Here is an 18843-nt window from a genome sequence, read left to right as displayed (position 1 = left end):
TTTTGTTGGGAATTGTATCCTAAATGTCAATCGTCAGCATGTTGATGATTGAATTTTGTAAATGAATTGACAAATCAATAAAGTATTTTTTGGCATTATTCATCATTTTACATCTTCAAATGGACTCTTATATGATGAAGTCCTTAGGACTTATTAATGATAAAGGAGGATTTATCTTCGAGTCCTTAAACTAGTTCGCGACCAAATGATATGTTGTTACAAGGACAACAGCATTATCGAGATTAGGTCATTGTGTGACATATACGTTGGTTGTCCTCTTAACCAAGGAGTGTGGAGACACTGGTGTGCCACACACGTGAAGTGTAGGAGTACATTTCACTAAACGTGACCAATTCTGGAACGCTCTACTGTCAAGAGATGTTTCGAGTAGATATGGGTATAAGTTTGGCCCTCTGACCTGAGATCGCAACCTGTGACTAGCAAGCAACTCACTGTACTTTGGTACCGGACTACCTGAATTTCTAATTTAGTGATGGAAGGTCACTGGGTGCAGTCAAGTACTTGCGTAGTCAGTTGTGAGTCGAGATGGAATTGACCCCTCCTGAAAACAGGAGATAATGTTTTGTGATTAATTTAGCAAAACCTTGGCCAGGGTAATCCCAGTGAGGAGTCACGGGATATCTAAAGTTAATCACATAATGGATGTACTAATTATAGGGTTGACAGTGAACTCTAAGTCATCCTGGCATTAGGAGTCAAAGGGATTGAATTATACAGTAACCATAGTTCAGAGTTCCAGAATATTTGCTTCGCATATATTTGGCCTATCCGGACGTCGGGTACCATTGCTAGATGGTCACATCGATTAGTGTAGAAAGTCGTTCCTATACTATCGGCTTAGGTTTGAACCTATGAGGTCACACGCATAGAAGATTCCTGATTGATCAAGAAGGTTGATGAATGATTAAGAATCGTTTGGGGGTAATTTGGTCAATTCGATTGGCAAATTATCTTATAAAATAATTAAAGTAATTATCAGAGGATTAATTAGTAATTAGATTGCTAATGAACTCAATTGGATTGAGTAATTAGACTAAGGATGAGCCAAATTGAATTAGATTCAATTCTGGGCTCAATCAGGGTTTTTGACCTGATTGGATTAGGTCTGAATCAAGAGGACTTAGGTTGACCAAATTAAATTAGATTAAATTTGTGCTTAATTTGGGATTGACCTAATTGGATTAGGTTCAACCCATTGTAATTGGATCATTCTAATTGTTAGGATTTAATTAAATTAAATGGGTTTGATCTGAAACTATTCGGATCTTGAAATCCACTTGTCACATATCCATGCATGGCACCATAAATTGATTTTTAATATGATTAAAAATTAATTTAATTTATTTAGTGGTGCCATGGGATACTTGGCAACATCAGAGACCTCTTTCATCATTAGATGGGTCGAAATGGAGAGATAAATTTATGAAAAGAATTGGATAAGATCAAATTCTCTCTCTTCATGACATATGTCATCCTTATCTTTATCTCACTTCTAATTAAGGTTGAATTTCGAATTTAATCATCACAAAATCACAACGTGACCCTCTAATCTGTTTGGGGGCATGGGAATTTTGAAATTGAAAGAGGGAAGTGGCAACATGATGAATGGTTTAGATTAGATCAAGCTTCATCATGTAATGGCATATGAACTTGAATTTTGAATTCAAAATTCAAAACCCCACAAAATCCTCCATAAATATGGGATGGTTGGCATGAAGTTAGAGGGAAGAGCAACATTAAAAGGACCTCCATCAGCTGGTGGTCGAATTCAAGGAAAAAAGAGAGAAAAAGAAGAAGAAAAAAGGGAAAAGAAAAGAGAGGAACCCTAATTCATGCATGGAAAAAAATCTGCATTCAATCTAGCTGACTTCTTCCTCCTCTAAGTCTATCACGCCATTAGTGTTAGGGGTCCCGGATAAGAGTCTTTAGATCAGATCTAAGTCCTCTTCAATCCCTTTAAACCTTTCCTCCAAGTTCTTCCAAGAAGGTGGATCAAAAGTTGATAGCGTTTGGAAGATCAAATTTCAGCCTCAAGAAATTTTGCGCAAGCTAGCACTTCCGCAGGATTGGATCTCTTCAGGAACTTCGCGTGGACTTCTCGTAGAGGCCATTCGTGCGCGTGGCTGCGAAGTCGAGGATCAGATCCATAAGTTTCATCCATCATAAAAGGTATTAATCCTACATTAATCTTTTATTATGGTGTCAAGATCTAGGTCCGATTCTCCGAGGTTTTACCCTCTTTTGGGGCTCCTCACGGAGATATCTCCAAAATCCATTCAATGGATATTCGAAGATTAATTGGAATAGAGTTTTAAGTTGCAGATCTGATAGTTAATCATGTATGAATGTTTTAGCATAATTGTTTAAACGATTCCGGCATAATCCTATGCGTTCTTAAGGTGCTGATTTCTAGATTTGATCTTGTAAACATGCATGAATTAAATTATTTGATTTGATTTTTTCGCTGCATTTTAAACTTAAAAAGAACTACGTATGGCTTGATCCCCCTTATGAAGGGGTACGTAGGCAACCCGATCAGGTTCAGCCATGGTTTTTTTTTTAAAAAAAATCAGCATGCTTAAAACTGAAGAACCTAGGATTCACTTTCAGTGGTATCAGAGCCAGGTTCATATTTAAAATTTTATGTTTTAATTTTTGTAATTAAATCTGAAATCATGAGCATGCTTAGATTAGATCTAAAGTATTTTTATGATTGCTTTAATTGCTGATTATGCATGATTAACTAGATCTGAAATTTTGAATGCATATGAAGCATGTTTGTGTTAAGGTTTGTAACATAAATAAATCTGAAATCATAATATTGTTTAGATTAGATTTAAATAAAATTTATGATTCATATGATCTCTGATTTTAATGAACAAATCAGATCTAAAAATAAAAGTAAAAAAATAAATACATAAGATGTATGTTGTTTGTATTAATTCATGTTGTTATGTATATGTGATGCATGAACATTAAATGTAATGACTTAAACATGAATTAAATCTGATTACATGTGATTAATTACAAAACCTCAGATCTGAAAATATGTTTTAAGAACTAAAAGATTGTAATTAATATGTAATTAAAAAGAAATATGCAATGATCAAAACTTTCATAAGTCTAAACTTAATTGAGAATTAAGTGTTATGAAATAGAATTGTAACTCAATTAATTGACATTGCATAATTCTTTGGATATATGGGTTAGCTTGAATCAAGTTCCTAGGATTGGGTTAGACCTAAGGTTAGAATCATACATGGACAACTAGAATTAATTGATCAAATCTAATTAAGTAGTAACTATATTAGGTCAAGGAAATTCTAGGTCAATTTACAATAGTTGTAGATGGATCAAGTCCATGTCTTTGATTATACCAAGATGGAACTTGATTTAGGCTCAGAGGTGTAGCCCGAGTCATTCGAGTAATCAAATCGAAATTGATTAACCAGTCGGTGTATAAGGTAAGTTTGGCAGTTTTGACCGGTGGTTTTTAATTGGGAGCTACTCGCACTGATTCATCTTTGTCGAGTTAATGGCATATCCCTTACACTGATCTCACTTACCTGGCCGACATGGTCAATCGCATTTTGATTGGATCACTTAATGATTCGAGTTAGCCCATGCCTATAAGGAAAATCAGTTTGACTGATTTAGGTGCCGCCTTAACCGGTTTGAGTCTAATCTGATTTGGTGAAGTCAGTGGGAGAAATTAGACTAACCAGATCTTCTTATCTATCCTAATTAAGAAATCCTCTAAAATTATTAGGTCCTTAAAATGAAGTGGTTATGGGGATAACTAGGTCATAGCCTTCCATTAAGTTGGGTGATAATGAGTCCAATGTTTTGATAATTATTGGAGGCGCGACACGCCTGGTACTTATCAAGCATTGGAATTGCATTCAATATATGATATGAGTTAAGTGTACCTTCAATAGGCGGTCAGGTGAGCCGACCACACTCGAGCTTGGTCGTCTATTAGTTGATTAGACTTAATCCTATCATTTAATGGTTGGACCTGACTAGGGTATTCGGTGGAGGCGCCACACGCCTGCCGAAGAACCTAGGACAAAATTATCACTAGAAGTTGCTTGGTGAAGCAACTGGTTTAGAACCTACCAATAGGTGCATATGGGTTAGCCGAGCCACACTCGGGCCTATATGCGATCTATTGGGTTCTAGTGCCTACTAAAGAATTAGGAGTAATTTTTCGAATTGGAGGTAGAGGCTACGAGTTTGTATAAAATAGTGGGAGTATCTTTAGACTAAATTCCAAGTCTACTATGTTTAGTCAATTCATATACTAATAGCCAAATTTTCTTTTATGTAGAAATGGCCACAAGTTTGTCACTTCGCTCATTATTGGATAATGACAAGTTGACTGGTCCCAACTTCAATAATTGGTATAGAAAGCTAAAAACTCAGCATAGTCAGACCAAACAGATTAAGGATGACCAAAGTCAGGCAGAATGCTTCTATTGTAAGAAGCAGGGGCATTGGAAGAGAAATTATCCTCAGTACCTTACCTCACTTGACCCGAACAGGCCAAGCAAGAGAAAAGGGCAATCAGTTGCTGATCAAGGTATTTATATGATAATACCTTGTAATTTCTCCATATGTGATAATTCGACCTGGGTATTAGATACTGGAAGTCCGTTTAATATATGCAATTCGTTGCAAGGACTTCAGGTCAATGAGAGATTTGAAAACAGCGAGAGATTCCTGAATGTTGGAGATGGAAGATCTGTTCCAGTTCTAGCTTTAGAAAATCTCAAACTTGTTTTCAATTCTCATGTAGTTGTCTTGAGTGATTGTCACTATTGTCCTACATTCTTATTGAATGTAATTTCTGTAGGCCTTTTGGCCATGAACGGTTATGAAATTTCAATAAAGAAATGTTCTTGTGATATCATTATGAATGGTGTTACTGTAATGAATGGACGATTGAGCAATAGCATCTACTTGTTATCACAATATGTTAATGTAATGTACACGTCAAGTAAGCGTCCTAGAATAGATAATGTCACGGATGTCTACTTTTGGCATCATAGGCTAGGTCATATTAGCAAGAACAGGATGAACAGGTTAAGTAAAGAGGAAATCCTCAATGTTAATGATTGTGAATCATTGACAACCTGTGAGTCATGTCTTCTTGGTAAGATGACCAAATTACCTTTTACCGGAAAAGGTGAACGAGCCAATGATTTATTGACCCTTGTACATTTTGATGTATGTGGGCCAATGAGCACAGATGCTAGAGGTGGGTATTCATATTTCATTACATTTACAGACGACCTTTCTAGGTATAGTTATGTCTATTTAATGAGACATAAATCTGAAGCATTTGAAATTTTCAAATTGTATCGTAATGAAGTAGAAAAACAAACTGGAAAGAGTATTAAAACTCTTCGATCAGATCGAGAAGGTGAATACCTCTCCAGTGAGTTTTTGACATATCTAGGAGAGAATGGGATTCTCTCCTAATGGACTCCTCCTGGTACACCACAATATAACGGTGTATCAGAAAGGAGAAATCGAACTCTGTTAGACATGGTTCGATCCATGATGGGGTTTGCGAGTCTGCCCATATCCTTTTGGGGATATGCACTTGAGTCAGCCTGCTACATTCTAAATAAGGTTCCAAGTAAGTCTGTAAATAAAACACCACATGAGATGTGGACTGGACGTAAGCCAATGCTCTCTTACCTTAAGGTTTGGGGGTGTTCGGCATATGTCAAACATTTGAAAATAGACAAACTTGAACCCAAGTCTGACAGATGTTTCTTTGTTGGTTATCCTAAAGAAACTAAAGGATATTACTTCTACTTTGCTGAAGAACAAAAGTTGTTCGTAAGCAATAGAGCTGTTTTCTTAGAGAAAGAATTCCTTAGTGAAGGAACTAAAAGCTCTAATGTTGAGCTTAGGGAAGTTCAACATGTAGAAGATCCGACACCATCCACTAAACCAATTGAGTCGGATTTGATTAGATCAGATCCAGAACCCATCTTAGATGCATCATTAAGACGATCAGGTAGAGTACCACATCAGCCGGACAGATACTATGGTTTCTTGATCCAGGACGGGGATCCTATCGAACTTGATGAAAACGATGAGGATCCGATCACCTACATGGATGCGATGCAAAGGTATGACTCTGATGCATGGCTTGGAGCCATGCAATCTGAAACAGAATCCATGAAGGTCAATGATGTATGGACATTAGTTGATCCACCCGAAGTGATTAAACCCATAGGGTGTAAGTGGATTTTCAAAAGAAAACGGGGCGCAGACGGAAAAGTAGAGACTTATAAAGTCCGTCTGGTTGCCAAGGGATATCGTCAACGTTATGGTATTGACTATGACGAGACGTTTTCTCCTGTGGCAATGCTCAAATCCATTCGGATTATGCTTGCGATAGCAGCACACTTAGATTATGAAATCTGGCAAATGGATTTAAAGACCACTTTTCTAAATGGAGATTTAGAAGAGGAGGTGTATATGATGCAACCTGAAAGTTTTATATCTGCAGATGAGTCTAAGGTGTGCAAGCTTCAAAAATCCATTTATGGATTAAAGCAAGCTTCACGGAGTTGGAACATACGATTTGATAAGGTGATCAAATCGTATGGTTTCATTAAGAATGAAGAGGAACCTTGCATTTATAAATGGGCAAATGGTTCAGTTATCATATTTCTTGTTTTATATGTGGATGGCATTCTTTTAATCGGGAATGACATTCCTGCATTAAAAGGAATAAAGGTTTGGCTATCATCTTAATTTGCCATGAAGGACTTGGGATAAGCATCTTACATCTTAGGGATGAAGATCTATAGAGATAGATCTAGAAGATTGCTTGGATTATCCCAATCCACATACATTGATACTATACTGAAGAGGTTCAGTATGATTAATTCTAAGAAAGGCTATCTTCCGATGGGCCATGGAATTAATCTCTCTAAAAGAGATTGTCCGACAACCCCTCAAGAAAGAGAGAGTATGGATGGAATTCCATATGCTTCGGCAGTGGGATCTATAATGTATGCCATGATATGTACTAGACCAGACGTAGCATACTCACTAGGAGTAGTGAGCAGACACCAGCCTGATCTAGGTAGCAACCACTGGAAGGTTGTAAAAACCATCCTTAAGTATTTGAGAAATACTAAAGACTAGTGGCTTGTCTATGGTGATTCTGACTTAAAACTTGAGGGATATACCGATTCAAGTTTTCAATTAGATCGAGATGATAGCAAGAGCATGTTGGGTTATATCTTTACTCTTGAGTATGGTGCTATCTGCTGGAAGAGTTCCAAGCAGCACACAGTGGTAGATTCTATAGAAAATTGATACAAAAGAAAATATGACTGACCCATTTACCAAAGTTCTCGGTATCAAAGAGTTCAACGAACACAAGTCGAAGATGGGTATTAGATACTGTGCTGATTGGCTTTAGGCTAAGTGGGAGTTGTTGGGAATTGTATCCTAAATGTCAATTGTCAGCATGTTGATGATTGAATTTTGTAAATGAATTGACAAATCAATAAAGTATTTTTTGGCATTATTCATCATTTTACATCTTCAAATGGACTCTTATATGATGAAGTCCTTAGGACTTATTAATGATAAAGGAGGATTTATCTTCGAGTCCTTAAACTAGTTCGCGACCAAATGATATGTTGTTACAAGGACGACAGCATTATCGAGATTAGGTCGTTGTGTGACATATACGTTGGTTGTCCTCTTAACCAAGGAGTGTGGAGACACTGGTGTGCCACACACGTAAAGTGTAGAAGTACATTTCACTGAACATGACCAATTTCGGAACGCTCTACTATCAAGAGATGTTTCGAGTGGATATGGGTATAAGTTTGGCCCTCTGACCTGAGATCGCAACCTGTGACTAGCAAGCAACTCACTGTACTTTGGTACCAGACTACCTGAATTTCTAATTCAGTGACGGAAGGTCACTGGGTGCAGTCAAGTACTTGCGTAGTCAGTTGTGAGTCGAGATGGAATTGACCCCTCCTGGAAACAGGAGATAATGTTTTGTGATTAATTTAGCAAAACCTTGGCCAGGGTAATCCCAGTGAGGAGTCATGGGATATCTAAAGTTAATCATATAATGGATGTACTAATTATAGGGTTGACAGTGAGCTCTAAGTCATCCTGGCATTAGGAGTCAAAGGGATTGAATTATACAGTAACCATAGTTTAGGGTTCCAGAATATTTTCTTCGCATATATTTGGCCTATCCGGACGTCGGGTACCATTGCTAGATGGTCACATCGATTAGTGTAGGAAGTCGTTCCTATACTATCGGCTTAGGTTCGAACCTATGAGGTCACACGCATAGAAGATTCCTGATTGATCAAGAAGGCTGATGAATGATTAAGAATCATTCTGGGATAATTTGGTCAATTCGATTGGCAAATTATCTTATAAAATAATTAAAGTAATTATCGGAGGATTAATTAGTAATTAGATTGCTAATGAACTCAATTGGATTAAGTAATTAGACTAAGGATGAGCCAAATTGAATTAGATTCAATTCTGGGCTCAATCAGGGTTTTTGACCTGATTGGATTAGGTCTGAATCAAGAGGACTTAGGTTGACCAAATTAAATTAGATTAAATTTGTGCTTAATTTAGGATTGACCTAATTGGATTAGGTTCAACACATGGTAATTGGATCATTCTAATTGTTAGGATTTAATTAAATTAAATGGGTTTGATCTGAAACTGTTCGGATCTTAAAATCCACTTGTCACATATCCATGCATGGCGCCATAAATTGATTTTTAATATGATTAAAAATTAATTTAATTTATTTAATGGTGTCATGGGACACTTGGCAACATCAGAGACCTCTTTCATCATTAGATGGGTCGAAATGGAGAGATAAATTCATGAAAAGAATTGGATAAGATCAAATTCTCTCTCTTCATGACATATGTCATCCTTATCTTTATCTCACTTTTAATTTAGGTTGAATTTCGAATTTAATCATCACAAAATCACCACGTGACCCTCTAATCTGTTTGGGGGCATGGGAATTTCGAAATTGAAAGAGGAAAGTGGCAACATGATGAATGGTTTAGATTAGATCAAGCTTCATCATGTAATGGCATATGAACTTGAATTTTGAATTCAAAATTCAAAATCCCACAAAATCCTCCACAAATATGGGATGGTTGGCATGAAGTTAGAGGGGAAAGCAACATTAAAAGGACCTCCATCAGCTGGTGGTCGAATTAAAGGAAAAAAGAGAGAAAAAGAAGAAGAAAAAAAGGAAAAGAAAAGAGAGGAACCCTAGTTCATGCATGGAAAAATTATGCATTCAATCTAGCTGACTTATTCCTCCTCTAAGTCCATCGCGCCATTAGTGTTAGGGGTCCCTGATAAGAGTCTTTAGATCAGATCTAAGTCCTCATCAATTCTTTTAAACCTTTCCTCCAAGTTCTTCCAAGAAGATGGATCAAAAGTTGATAGCATTTGGAAGATCAAATTTCAGCCTCAAGAAATTCTGCGCAAGCTAGCACTTCCGCAGGATTGGATCTCTTCAGGAACTTCGTGTGGACTTCTTGTAGAGGCCATTCGTGTGCGTGGCTGCGAAGTCGAGGATCATATCCACAAGTTTCATCCATCATAAAAGGTATTAATCCTACATTAATCTTTTATTATGGTGTTAAGATCTAGGTCCGATTCTCCGAGGTTTTACCCTCTTTTGGGGCTCCTCACGGAGATATCTCCAGAATCCATTCAATGGATATTCGGAGATTAATTGGAATAGAGTTTTAAGTTTTAGATCTGATAGTTAATCATGCATGAAAGTTTTAGCATAATTGTTTAAACGATTCCGGCATAATCCTATGTATTCTTAAGGTGCTGATTTCTAGATTTGATCTTGTAAGCATGCATGAATTAAATTGTTTGATTCGATTTTTTCGCTGCGTTTTAAAACTTAAAAAGAACTACGTATGGCTTGATCCCCCTTATGAAGGGGTACGTAGGCAACCCGATCAGGTTCAGCTATGGTTTTTTTTTAAAAGAAAAATCAGCATGCTTAACACCGAAGAACCTAGGATTCACTTTCAGTTCTTGTGTTCCCTATTCAACATTCCGTAATGTATAAGTAACATATAAGTCTAAAACAACTAAATATCTAATAGCTGAACCTTAATAAGCAAGTTAAAAAAACATACTCTCGATATTGATCCACTTCTGAACTATTGTATAAGACAAACCATTCAGCCATCTCGAGTTCATTGATCGGCACATCAGGTCCCCTTCGGATTAACCCAAATGGTCGGGCACTTTGAGTGAAGACTGCTAACCCCGTGCCATGATCACCACCGTCATCATTCCTTTCTTCTATGTTAAACACTGTTTTGATTCCATCGAGGTACATTGAGCAAAATGTTGTACTCTCTTTAGAAATATAAGCCTCAGCGATAGAACCTTCTGGGTGAGCTCGGTTGGCAACAAATTCTTTTAGAACTCCGAGTAACCTACGATAAATTATAGCTCAATGCTAATAGAAAAATTCTTACATGTACAATAATATACATGATTACTATTCCTACTATACGGTTGCAAACAATTACCTTTAAAAAAAACTTGCAGCAGAAAACCAGGGGCGGCCCAATACATTTGGGGGCCTAAGACAAATTCAGTGAATGAGGCCTTTTCTTTTTTATTATTATAATAATAATAATAAATTTTAATAAGTATAAAATAGTTAAAAAAATGATATGAAAATAGATAGCTGTCAAGTATACTATTTCAACAAAGATGCATGAATCTAACAAAGATTGACAAGATGCCCCTTCAGTTTAATATAATCCTTGAATAGAAGCATGGAAAAATAATTAGTTTAAAAGAAATCCCATCCCACCATCTCCATCTCCCATCTCCCCTTGGATACCCAAGCTACATCAGAACACGGCAACCATTCAACCCAAACAATTAAAAGAATCTCCACCCTCTAAGAAGTCCATCTCCAATCCCCCTGTCTTTCTTCCCGATGGCCCAGCTGGATCAGGAGTAACGTGAGGGAAGGAAAACCAAGACCAAAACCAAAAAAGTGAAGGGATGAAAGCCAACCAAATCCCTCCCCTCTCTTTCTCTCCACCCAAAACAAAACTATTGTCCCCAAATCCCTCCTCGCTCTCTTTCCCTGCCAGCCCAAGAAAAGGCCCTTGCCCCAAATCCCCTTCGCCTCCTCGCTCTCTCTCCCTGCCGGCCTGACCGGAATGGACCTGGCGAAGCCCTGCAGCGGCGGCGGCGGCAAAGGATGAGAAGCCCTGCAGTGGCTGCGGTGGCAATGAAGGAGGAGAAGCTCTACGGTGGCTGCGGCGGCGGCGAAGGAGGCGGCGAAGGAGGAGAAGCCCTCCGCGGTGGCTGTGGTGGCTGCGGCGGCGGCGAAGGACGAGAAGCCCCCCAACGACCCCCACCTCTCCCTCTCCCTCTCCCTCTTCCTCTCAGCCTCTGCTAAATCAAACAATGGAGGACCCCCACCTCTCCCTCTCCCTCTCCCTCTCCCTCCCGGCCTCTGCTAAATCAAACAACGGAGGACCCTCACCTCTCCCTCTCCCTCTCCCTCTCCCTCCCAGCCTCTGCTAAATCAAATAACGGAGGAGTACACATACCTTGAAACGCCGACGCTGGGCGAACGGAGAGGCGACGGGCGAACGCGATGGGTGAAGGCGATGGGTGAAGGCAGAGTTAAAGCAGAATTTACCAAAAAAAAAAAGTAAAAGCAGAATAGAGGAATAGGGAATTAGGGTTTGTTTGGTTTCTCATGTCTCCTACATGCATACTTTTCGCGACTAAATTTTTTTTAGTCGCTGGAGGGAAACTTTTAGGGATCAAAATATAGTCACCAAAAATTTTACCTCCAGCCGCGAAGTGCCAATTTGGTTTTGCTTTTTCGTGACTAAATATGCATTTAGTCGGTGTAGGATAATTATTCCGTAACTAACAAGAATGTTGGTCGCAGATAGCCTTATTTTCAGCGACAAACTTTAGTCGCCAAATATTTTACCTCCACCCCGCCAACTTGGTTTTGATTTTCCGCGACCAAATATGCATTTAGTCGGTGTAGGATAATCATTCAGTAACTAACAAGGATGTTGGTCGCAAATAGCCTTATTTGCAGCGACCACTATTCATTTAGTCGCCGAAAGTGGTCGCTGAAAGTGTATTTTCTTGTAGTGACCATTCGGGTACCGGGGCAATTCAGAATTTTCAAACTGGGTCAACTTGGATTCATGCCATAAAAAAGAACAGGGCTTACGTTAGGATCCCTGAGCTTGTCTAGAGAGAAAAAAAAGGAGGGAGTATCTCAGCTTGGGTTTGGATTTGGTCTGATCCTCATGTTGGGCTTGATCCGAGAGATTCGGGTCGACTATTAGGAGAAAGATTTAGATCTAGTTAGAATGTGGGCTTATTTAGAGAGAGAAAGATATACACGATCTAAGGCTTGTTGAACTTTTGGGCCTGATCCACTTAGTTTTAGACCTGATCCATTTGGTTAGATCTAATCAGAGGCTTGGCCTATTCGGTCCGGTTTGACCAAAATAAGAAAAGAGAAATTTGGCCTCAGTCGACCTGGATCAATCAATGTATCCGATTTACAAGTCATGTAGAGAGAGAGAAAGAGGGTTTCCCTTTTCTGTCTCTTTTTTTTTGCCCAAAATGAACGGATTCGGCCAACAATGGATGAATAGGGCCTAAAATGAATACGACCCACAATGGATGAACAAGGCCCAAAAGGAATATGACCCATAATGGGTGAACAGGGCCCAAAAAAATATGACCCACAATGGATGAACAAGACCTAATAACATAAACAGGGCCCGAACTCGGCCCATAATGGACATGGTCCAACAGGGTGAATAGGGCCCAAATTTGGCCCACAATGGGCATGACCCAATAGGTTGAGCAAGTCCTAAACTCGGCCCACAATGGGCACAACTTAATAGGGTCCAAAATGACCGAACTGAGCCCAAATTTGGCCCACAATGGGCATGGTCTAACTGGGCCCAAAATAACCAAATTGGGCCCAAGTATGACCTACAATGAGCACGGCCCAATAGAGCCTAAAATGGTTGAACTAGGCCCAAGTTTGGCCACAATGGGCATGGATCAACAGGCTCTAGCACGACGCAAAAAGAGTTCTTCATCCCGTGAACTAGAAAATAGGAAGGAAAGGAGTAGAGAAAGAAGAGAGGAAGGAGAATAGAGAAGAGAGCAGAGGATCCAGCGGCGGCCGGGCTCGGTGGCTGATGGCTAGCAAGAAGAGGAAAACCAAGACATCCTCGGTTTGGGTCCAGAATAGGGAAAGTTTCGATCAAAAGAACAAAGAAAAGTGAGAGCTTACCGGTGCATCATTGGAGGGGAGGACCTTGGCCAAAGGTCGCTGGTTCGGTGGGCTAGCATCGGTGGTGCTTCCGGCAGCAATGCTCGGCCAGAAAATAGAGCTGAAGAACAAGGGAGCATCTAAGGGGTGGCGCTCTACCTGGGTGGCACGCTGGTCATCGGAGAAGGAGGAGAAGGAGGGAGGAGAGGGAGGAGAGAGCTCGGCGGTGGGTCAAAGGCAGAGGGATGGAAAGTTTTTATAGAGTTTCTGAAGGAGGTTGGATCGTTCACCACCGTGATTTTCGCGATGGTTGAGCACGATCGACGGTCGTTCTTAGCAGCAGCAACGCTACTGTGGGACATCCACCTATTACGCCTCAAGGAAGACGGAGAGAGGATCGTGATCGCTATCCTTTGTTTGGGTTTTTTTTTTCTTTGGGCCATGGGTTAAAGTCGGTTGAGCTTACCGGCTTCAGCCCATTCAGGCCTATTCTTACACTCATAAAAGTCCCAGTTTAAATTCCAGCATGTAGACATGTTGGTTCGTAGAAAGAATAATAATATATATATTATATATATTACATAATATATCTATATATATTATATATAATATATCTGTATATTATATATACATATATATATATATACATTTATATGTACATATATATGTACATATATATATTGTTCTCATAGGATTCGGGTTGGAGGGGTGTTAGCTTGATGGGGTCATGTTCAAATTCTGATGGATTACCTTAGAATTTTTTAATATACTAAATATCCTGAGTTTTCTTAATCTCTCTCAATTACATTAGGGACTATGGCAATATTGAAGTCATTGCATATTCAAAGTATTATCAGATATTTATTTTAGTTCAATGGGTCGGCCTATATGGTACTCGTGTTGGACGGCGAAAAAGAGCCTTGGGCCCATGAGATTTTGTTCTTTGTCGGAAAGAAACGGCAATTCGTTTCGGTTTGTTAGTCAAAAAGAGCCCATGAGTGCGTCTGAGTGACGAGGTTTGAGGTTTAAAAATAGCCGAGGCTTTGATTCCACGTCATTTTCATAAAATTTATTATTCTTTATCTCTCTAATTTTTTTTCTCTTCTATTTTGTATTATTTGATGCTCTGTTCATGAAATCTTAGGTCGACATGATATCTATACAAAGATTTGTGCCATTCTATACGATGCCAGATCTATATATTTTAAACTTGGTGGTCCTTTGCATGTGACTTAGCATAGTTGGAGAGCTTTACGTAGTTCATGGTGCACTGGTACAAGCGTGCAAGCTCTTTTTAGTATATGTAGTAGCCCAGTTTTTTTTGGGCTAGTGGACCGGCCTAAAGAGGCCAGCCTATTGGCGTTTGAGCATGCTCTATTGCATGTCATGGGGCAGAGAAGAAGACTCCTAAAGAGGCCAAGCCAATTGGCATTTGAGCATGCCCTATTGCATGTCATGGGGCGGAGAAGAAGACTCCTAAAGAGGCCAAGCCAATTGGCATTTGAGCATGCCCTATTGCATGTCATGGGGCAGAGAAGAAGACTCCATTGGGAGTCTTCTTCCTCCAAGATATAGTTGGACTCTGAGAGTCCTAAGATGATCTAAACACCGGTTAAACACTAGGGGATTTCATCTATTTAAGGCCCTCTTTCTCCTCCATTGAAGCCTATCACTGATCTCTCGAAGGAAGCCGCCAATCCCAAGCTCTTCTTTTGAGTTTCTCTTTTGATTTCGTTAGCATAATTTTAAGGATTACGTAACAACCTGCATTACCCATAATATTTTTCTTTATTAGCATAATCTTGTATCAACCTATATTATTTTCTTTTGTTAGCATGATCTTGTTAGAGTGATTTTAGGAATCATATAACAACCTATATTATTTATAATATTTTTCTTTGTTAGCGTGATCGTATATCGGCCTCTATTATTTTTTCTATATGAAGTCTATACACGAGTATATATAACCCATAATATAAAAAAATAAAATCAATTTTCTCTCTCTTTTTCTCATTTGTTTTTTTTTTTTGCAAAAATGTTAACATGGTATCAGAGCTACCGATCACCTAATTTGCTGCCACCATCTTTTTTGCTATTACTATGGCCATTGTTGCCATGTCTAGAAGCTTTGAAGACCCCCATTGCCGATCTATCGATCTCCATTTTTAGATGAATCAACACCCAAAATATCCTCTTTTTTTGGTGGATCCGTAGATTCTCTATTTTCTAGTGAATCAACAATCGAATATCTCATTTTTTTAGTAGATTTGTAGATTCTCTATTTCTGATAGATTAATACCCGAAGATCCGATGTATTCTAATAGATCCCCAGCTTCTCTCTACTGCTTTTCTCCTCAGCTTTAGATCTTTGATCTCCTCTCCTCACCTCTAATTTTATTTGTTGCCTTTGGCTCCTTCACCATTCAGCTCGAGGTCTTTTGCTCCTCTTCCATGGTGCCTCCATCTATGAGGATCAATGACCTTCGGTTACCTTCTCTTTGAGCTCTGTTCTTGTTGCAACTATCATCTTCTATGAATCTTTTCGCTGCCACATTATCAAACAAGTCAATCAGCCACACCGACGAATATTTTAGTTTATCACATTAGTTAGCCATCGACTAGGGGTGCAATTGGGTCAGGTCAGGTCTTGAGCGACCCCGACCTGACCTAGTTTCACATTTAGGTTCTAATTTTAGATCCAGACCCGACCAAATTGAAGATCGGGTCGGGTCCATAGCTATAATTTTGGACTCAATGGGTCATTCGGGTCGGATCGGGTCCATGTATAACTCGGACCCTATCCGAATAATTCGGATCCAAGTCGGGCTGGATTTAGATTGGATCCGGATCCGGGTCGGGTCTCGGTTGGGTCCGAATTTAGGTCGGGTTCAGGGAGCGTCTTCTTCATCCTAGTCCTGGAGGCATAGGCGAGAAGGTGACGACGACATGTCAAAGAGGGGAGAGGAGGAGGAGGAAGAGAGCAGCATCGAGAGAGGTCGGCTTTATGTTTGCGGGTAAGATCCAAGGAGGAGGAGGAGGAGGAGGGTAGTGTCTAGACAGGGCGGTGTCAGGGTCACAGGTGAGATCTAAGAAGGAGGAGGAAGAGGAAGAGGGTGCATGGCGTCGTGATCGGGGTAAAATCCAAGAAGAAGGAAGAGGAAAAGTGTGACATTTGGGTTGCAGGTGAGATCCGAGAAGGAGGAAGAGGGTGGGTCTGGGGTTGCAGGTGAAATCCGAGGAGGAGGAAGAGGGTGGTGTCGGGGTCGCAGGTGAGATCCAAGGAGGAGAAAGAGGGTTTCGGAGGAGGGACATATCTTTGGAGAAAAAAGGAAAAACAGGATCTGATGAAATCCCTAGAAATGCTCCTCTTCTCCTGATCAGTCCATGCACAGTGATGCAGATGCACTCCCTCTTCTGGATCTATCCACGTGCGGCGGCGGCACGGACGCAGGTGCGGGCGGTACTCCTCCTCCAGATCTGTCCACGGACAGCAGTGGTGACGCGGGCGACGGAGCGGCTCCTCTCCTCCCCTAGATTTGGAAGAAGTGAGAGCGCTCGGCTCCTCTCCTCCACAGCTGGTCGTGGACGGGAGTGGGAATATAGGGTGGCAATGCGCAGATGACGGGAGCCCATTTTTATGTCTCTTTTGTTTTCCTTGACGCGCTCCCTCCTCCAAATCTGTCCACGTGCGGCGGTAGCGAGGATGTAGATGCGGGTGGTGCTCCTCCTTTGGATCTGGAAGAAGTGGGAGCGCTCGGCTCCTCTCCTCTGTAGCTGGCTGCAGAAGGCGGTGGGAACACATGTAAACAAGTAAACTGGCCTTTCTAAAATTTTGATCATTCGAAGTTTAGCTAGATTTATGTTTCTTATAAAAGTATCGTTAGCTTTTTTAGCTGTGGGTGCATTAGTCTACCATATAAGTTAGCTACATCAGTATTGCCAAACATATCAATTTGTTGTATTAGCTTTCTAATCTGCCGCATTAGTTTCTAAGCTACTATGTCAGCTTCTATTTTGCCAAATCAAATTCTATATTATCACATCAGTTTGACAGATCGGTCTGCCAAATCAGCTTTGGACTTGTTATATCAACTCTTACTCTGTTACATCAGCTACTAAGATACTATTGTTAGAAGTATGCCCTAGAAGCCAACGTGGCTGACGCATATTTGTAATCTAGGGCATAAATTTGTAATTTGACACTTATTAATAAATAAGATTGGGCAATTTGTTTTTCATTCATGTTTGTATGTGTCCATGAATCGTCCAAAAAATTAATATATGATGACACATATTCTCAAGGAGTTAAGAATTTGAGACGTGTCATTAGGGATGAATTTCTAAATGCTCCTGATTGATGGATCTATCACGAGGGACGGTGATCGATCCGCTGAGATTAGTGCACAGATCACTTAGTCAGATGGATGTGTCTCGAGTCCACGGTGTAGAGACACTGGAGTGATTATGCGAGTACTTGTTAGAGAACAAGGTATTGAGCGTGACCAAAGATAGTAGTTACATGGATGTCTATCCACTCATCAGTGACTACTTATGCTGCAGTTGTATGACTGGTCCTTTGACCTGCGATGCCTCAGCTATTCACTATGAGGTTGCTGTAGATTGACGAGTATGTGAACTTGGGCCCTAGCCATTCGGATTCTTGTAGTGCGAATTGGCTGCAGTAGGTTCATTTTGGAATAGAGTTGCATCTAGATGGGATCTATCGACCTTGATAGATTAGGCGTGATCCTATGAGATTTATGAGATTGAGTTCGATAAATTCCTGGCCAGGTATTTTGAAAAAAGAGTTTTTCATATCTTGAACTGGAAGTCGTATAAATTTGACATATGACAGACGATAGGGTTTGACGAGATATCCATAACCTCCGTCACGTCGGGATCCATGATAGAGGAACTGTATCATACGCTAACTGTACCTAGAGGATCAGATATTCCATTCTGCTGGGTTGCGACCACATACTGCTAGGTGTCACTAGTGGATTGTGAGACTCGAAGGCATTCACTTGGTGATCGGTGAACCCTAAGAGTAGAACTGAAATTGTTTCAGTCCACTGAAAGAAGTTTCAGTGATATTGAGATAGAGATCTCAATATGTCTCACTACCAGTCAGAATAGAACCTATGGGGTCATACACATAGAGGATTTAATTAGTCAGACTATCATAATTATGATTTGGAATCACAATAGAAATCAATCATCAATATGATTGGTGATTGAATTAACCCACTAAGTGTTAGTGAGTTAATGAAAGAAGAATTAAGTGGAATTGATTGCAATTGGATTGCAATTGGGCTGATTTAATGAGCCAAATCAAATTGGGTTTGACCCAAATTGATTTGGGTTCATAATTGGGTCAATTTAATTAAACCAAGGATTGTGCGGATTTTAAAGACCACATGTCGTCATAGAATGAATATGACTTAAGTCATGTTCACATTATG

The sequence above is a fragment of the Phoenix dactylifera genome, chromosome 6, assembly GCF_051530095.1.
Source record: "Phoenix dactylifera cultivar Ajwa chromosome 6, Ajwa_hap1_PhDact_Kaust_v1.1, whole genome shotgun sequence".
In the NCBI taxonomy this organism is placed as follows: Eukaryota; Viridiplantae; Streptophyta; class Magnoliopsida; order Arecales; family Arecaceae; genus Phoenix; species Phoenix dactylifera.
This window is presented reverse-complemented; position numbering follows the sequence as displayed.